Genomic DNA, 6,149 nt, shown 5'->3' with positions numbered 1-6,149 from the left:
TGGTGCACAGCTTTAATTCAAGCACTCGGGAGGCAGAGGCAGGTGGATCACTGTTAGATCAGGGCCAGCCTGGTCTACATCATTCCAAGCCAGCTAGGGCTCCATCGAGACCCTGTCTCAAACAAACAAACAAACCAATAGAAGATAAGAAATCAAGACTTTGTTATTTTGTTTTTTATTATTTATTTTTATTTAATGTGCATGTGTGCACACAGAGGGTAACTTGTAGTAGTTAGTTCTCTCCTTCCATTATGTAAGTTCTGGGAATTGAACTCAAGTCTTGAGGCTTGATGGTAGGCACCTTTACCATCTTGCTAGCCCAGGAGCTCATTTTGTTTTGTTTTGTGTCCAAGAATATCTGTTACATCTATTACTATCTCAAGCATCAACATGACTAATGGAATACATTGCCATTGGAGCATTTCTTGATATTTTCATGGTCTATGAATAATTCTACTTTTGGTGTGTGTAGAAAAAACAAATAGCCACTTTTCATAATTTGTGATTCAAAGATAAAACATGGATGATTTGGAACTTAAACACCATTGAAAATGTTAGCAAAGTATGAATACTGTCCCTTGGACGTTTTCAAATAAAAAATGAAATTTTAAGACCTCAAAAAAATTAGAGCTAAACATATTGCTACTACTGGGTCTAAAATGGGCCTGAACTTGGGCTGGAGAGACAGCTCAGTGGTTAAGAGGACTCATTGCTCTTGCAGAGGACCCAGGATCGAGTCCCAGCACCCATGTGGAGGCTAACAACCATTCGTAACTCCAGTTCCAGGGGATCCCTCTCTGACCTCAGCAGGCACTGTATGACATGGGTGCACCTACCTACATGCAAGCAATACACTCAGTCACATAAAATAAAAATAATAAAGTATTTTTAGTGGGGCTGAATTTGACATTGTGCCTATGCTAAGATTGGCATAAGTACTCAGTCAGGAATCATAGAAGAACTGGGTCTACGCTTGCAGCAAAACTGAAAGCAGATTAATGTTGAGGTTCAATTTTGGGGCAGGGCTGGTATGAAGATTCAAGTTTTAAATGAGATTAAAACTAGGGTTACTGTTGAAGTAGAAGCAAAGGTTAGAACTGGAGTTAGGGGATACTCGGTCAATAAAGTGAGGACCTAAGTTTGATCCCCAAAACCCATGTAAAAAATCTGGGCATGGTGGCATATTTGCAATCCCAGTGCTGGAGAGGCAGAGAAGCTGGATCTCTAAAGCTTGCTGGATGGTCAACCCAGCCTAATCAAGTCCTGTGTCAGTAAGAGTCCCTATGCCAAAACAAGATGGGACGGGGGAGGTGGCCCCGTGGGTAAAGTGCTTGCTGCGAAAGCATGAGGACCGGAGTTTAGATCCCTAACACCCATTTGAAATCCGAGTGTGGTGGCATGCTCTTGTAGCCCCAGCAGATCCCAGGGACTCACCAGGGCAGGCAGCCTAAACGGCAAACTCCAGGTTCAGTGAGAAACCCTGCCTCAAAAAATAAGGCAGAAAGTGACAAAGGAAGACACTCAGTGTCAACTTCTGGCCTCCACACATGTGAGCACACACATGTGCACACACATGCCTACACTCCCCATACGTACACATACATAAACAAACTAAATAAATAAATAAACAAGAGAGATAGCTCCTGAGGAATGAGACACAAGGTTGTTCTCTGACCTCCACATGCATGTGCATACATGTACATGTGCACCCACACACATATGAACATACATGTTTCAGGCTAGAGCTATAGTTCAGATCTAGAATATCTCTAAAAGTCTAAGCTTAAGGCTGAGGCTAGAGTTAAGATGAAACCCAGGTTTACTGGGTACTGTGGCTGACATAACCCAAACTAGAATCCAATGAAGAGAATAATCTCAAGTCCTGCACTGACCTCTTCTATATCTTCACACTGACTTCCACCCAAGTTCCAGAGTTCCCCTCTCCTGGCATCCTCTAACACATTACCTGTCCCATTGGTCTCCCTGGCATCCCCAGCACATTACCTGTGGAAAGTCTGGAGACTATGATTCTTGGCTTTCCTCTGCAGCAATAACCAGAGATGGGGAGTCACTCAGAGTTAAGAACTATATCCTGGAGAGTTGATGTGGGAGAGACCAAAGCAGAAGCCACACACATGTCAGAGTCCAGCTGATCTTTGTGTCGAAAGGACAGTGGTCTATTTTGGAGACATCCAATTTCCTCAACTTTTGACAGCAAATACTGAATGAATTGTAACTTGAACATGTGCAGAGGTTGTGAAAGACAAGCTTTGCTTTCATTATCTAGGGTGTGTCTTCCTACATCACTCTTTCTTAAAGATCCTGAAGTCTTCATTTTTACTAAGTAGGAAGAGGCACTAGAACAGAAAATTTACTTATTTTTATTTTATGTGCATGACTGTATTGCCTGCATGTATATTAGTGTACCCGTGTCATGCAGTGGCCATGGAGGTCAGATGAGGGTGTGGGATTCCCTGGAACTGGAGTTAGGACAGTTGTTAGCCACTATGTGGGCTGGGAAATGAACCCAGATCCTCTGAAAGTCACCATGTCCTGCTTTTTATTGCACATATCTGCCTCTCTCTTTTCAGCCAATCTTCAGCCAAAGCTACTGCTCCTCTCCGACCTTTGCCCCTACTGGTCCCTCTTCCAGATACAGTTCTCCCCCTCCATTTTTCTTTATCAGCACAATACTAATAATGACTCTTACCCTGAGTTTGGCGGGATTACTTTCCTCTGTTCCCTTTCTCTTCATACTCACGATACCTAATATGTTGGTGCCCAGGATAATATCAGTGCTCTTTTATTTCCACGGCCACTAGCCACCTTGGAAGAGTCCTCAGCTCCCTCTCCTCTGTCAGGGTACCAGGGAGACAAGTTCCTCATCATTTATGTTTATTTTGTTTTTCTAGGATTTTCCACTGTCATCTCTTTTGTGACTTCTGATGCTTTTCTTTCTTTTTTTTTTTTTTTCCTGTCTTTAGTATAAAATCTAGCCTTTGCTTCCCTGACTTTTCTCAAACGTGGCACCACATGGAGGCTGCTTCTAATCTGCCATCTTGACATGACTCTCTCTGATTTTTTTAATGTAGTCATTTATAGCTATAAATTTCCCTCTTGGAACTATTTTCATTGTACCCCACAGTTCTGCTGTATTGTGTTTTCCTTTTCATTTTATTCTAGGAAAATTTTTAGCCTCCTTCCTGATCTCCATGACTGTGTTGAACGCCTATAGGTTCTCTCGATGATGATTTTTAGTTTCATTCCATTCTGAGTGCAAGAAGCTATTTCAAATGTCTTGTACTTGATAAGACTTGCTTTATGTCCTAAAACATTATCTGTTTTGAAGAACATTCACAGGATACTGAGAAGAATGTGTGTTCTGCAGTTGTTGGGTAAGAATATTCTGTAGATGTCCATTAAGTCCATTTGATCTATAGTGTCATTTGACTGTGATTTTCTTTGTTTTTTTTTGGTCTGAGTAATTTGTCTTGGTTAGAGTTGGGTATTGAAGCTACTCAATATCATTGTGTTGAGGTTGATCTGTGACATAAACTCTAGCAGTATTTGTTTTGTGAAATTGTGAATAGCCTAATGTTTGGTGTGTATGTGTTTACAAATGCTATATCCTCTTGATGGATTTCTCCCTTAATCAATATGGAGTGACCATCTCTCATCTGACTGACTTTGAAGATGATGGTGCCAGGTTTTGCTGTAGCTAGTCCTGCTTTCTTCTGAGCTCTATTTGCTTAGAATGTCTTCTCCATTTTTTCACTCTAAGGCTGTGTTTGTCTTTGTCAATGAGATTTATTTCTTACTGGCAACAAATAGTTGGTTTGTGTGTGTATGCATGTTTGTATATGTGTAGGCATGTGTGTACATGTGTAGGCCAAAGATCAGCTTCAGGTGTCATACTTCAGGAGCCATCCACCTTGTATTTTGAGACAGAGCCTCTCACTAGAACCTGGGGATAGCCGATTAAGCTAGGCTGCATGGTCAGTGAGTCACAGGGAACCTCCTATCTCCACCACCCCCAGTTCTGGGATTGTAAGCACTTGCCATGCCTCCCTTTTATGTGGGTACTGGGGGTTGGACACATGTCCTTATGCTTGCACAGCAAGCACTTTAGCAGTTGAGCTGTCTCCCCACCCTTGGGTCTTGTTTTTTAATCCAGTCTGCTAATCTGTGTTTTTTGACTAGAGGATTGACAGCACTAACAGTCATTGTTGAAGGATGTGCATTCAGTAATTCCTGCCACTTTGTCATATTATAGTGTTTAATGCTTTCCTAACCCTCATTTGCGTGGTGTGTGCTTAGCACCACGTCTGCCTCCTCCACCTGCCCAGGAGGGGAAAGGAGAACCAGTAGCACAGCCCCCACCACCTGAGCCCAAGGTGAGCATTATCTCATACTTCTCCTTCTGGTTCCATGATTCCTAAGCTGGGTCTTTAAAGGTATCCGTGATAAGATCTAAAATAACCTAACAGATGGGCCTCAGAGCATGCCCATAGGGGATTATCTTGATTTGGTTATTGAGGTGGGAAGACCCACACACTCTGGGTCGTACCAGTCCCTGGGCTAAGATCCTGGACTTACACAAGTAGGAAAGTAAGCTGAACAAAGGCTGCCTTCAGAACTCTATCCTCCCTAATACAGATGCAATGTAACCAGCTGCTTCAGCTCTTGCTGCCTTGACTTTCCCTCACTAATGGACTGTATCGTGACCTGTAAATTAAAATAAATCTGTCCTTCCTTAAGCTGCTTTGTCAGGGGATTTTATCACAGCAACAGGAAAAAAAACCAAAACAATCCACTGTCTTCAAGCCCTGATATTTATCTTTCACATAAAGCTTTCCACTGAGATTATACATGGAATATTGAGTTTTCCATTTCCAAAATTTCATTTTGATTTTATTTCAGTATTTCTAACTCTTTATTTAATTTCTCTTTTGTACCCTCTATTGTTTCCCATATTTCATACAGCCATTTATTTGGATTCTCTTTAAATTCATTCAGTTTATCATGTCCTCTTTGGTTTCACTGAACATTCTTATAATTATTCTTTTAATTCTATGCTTAGTATTTCATCTGCTTCATCCTGATTGAACTCCATTACTATGGAATTGTGAGCTTTGGAAGAGTCATGTTGCTTTGATCGTCCATATTTCTTATGTCTCTGCATTGAGACTTGTGTCACTGGGACTAAGTCATTTGTTGTGTTTTTAAACTTCCAACATTCTTTCAGTGAAGTATATTCAATGTTCCAGTGGAGCTAGGTTGTGGCAGGATGGAGGTGAACTTCCCCATACTGTACTGGGGTTATGGAGTTCACTCAGTAGTAGCCCAAGCCTCAGGGACCCTCCAAGAGCAGAAGACTGGCTGCACAAACAACAATAATTGAAGGATAAACCCAGTATGAAAATACAGCAAGAGTCAATTAAAAATCATAGCTCCAATGACTTCAGCGGAATAAAGGAGAAACTGTGATACCATAACACTAGACGTGTATTCGTTACTGAGGGTCAGAATGTAAAGAAAATAGAAAAATAAGACCAGTGAAGAGGCTCAGACCACCTGAGATACCTAGAAAGGACACTCTCCAACCTGCTGACCCCTCTGTAACCCCTCACCCTCATTCCTTCAAGTAACTCTGTAAGAGTGAGACCACTGAGGACAAGTCAGCCTTTCGGGTTGCAATAGCAAGAGGTTTATTTGATACACGGGTACCTGTGGGCACAGAGTCTCCTCAGAGGACTTGCGCGCCCCAGGTTGGGTTCAGGGGTTTTTTATAAGGCAGAAGCAGGGTACAGAAGCAGAAGTGCGGTTATTGGTTAATTTCAAACACACATAGTAATTTCACCAGTAATTTCAAAGGTATGCAGAGATATGGGGTAAGGGCCGGGGCTGAGGGGAAGTAGGATTGCTAAATGGGAGGTGGCCTCAGAAGCACAGAAGATTTCCTGGTATCGGGCCCCCAGGGTGGTCAGGAGTTCTGTCTGTAAAACTTGTTTATGGCTTAATCTGTGAAGCTTGACCGGTGCCTGCCTGTCCTGCAGCCTTTTGATAAGGCTGGTTCTGGTTTAAGTTTTAACAAGTGGGCTGTGGGCCCCTGAGCACTCATGGCGCCTAGTTTCTTTTTATTTTCTCAA

Source organism: Nannospalax galili, unplaced genomic scaffold, assembly GCF_000622305.1.
Source record: "Nannospalax galili isolate Female #2095 unplaced genomic scaffold, S.galili_v1.0 scaffold146, whole genome shotgun sequence".
NCBI lineage: Eukaryota > Metazoa > Chordata > Mammalia > Rodentia > Spalacidae > Nannospalax > Nannospalax galili.
The sequence above is the reverse complement of the archived record's forward strand: the minus strand, read 5'-3'. Positions refer to the sequence as shown.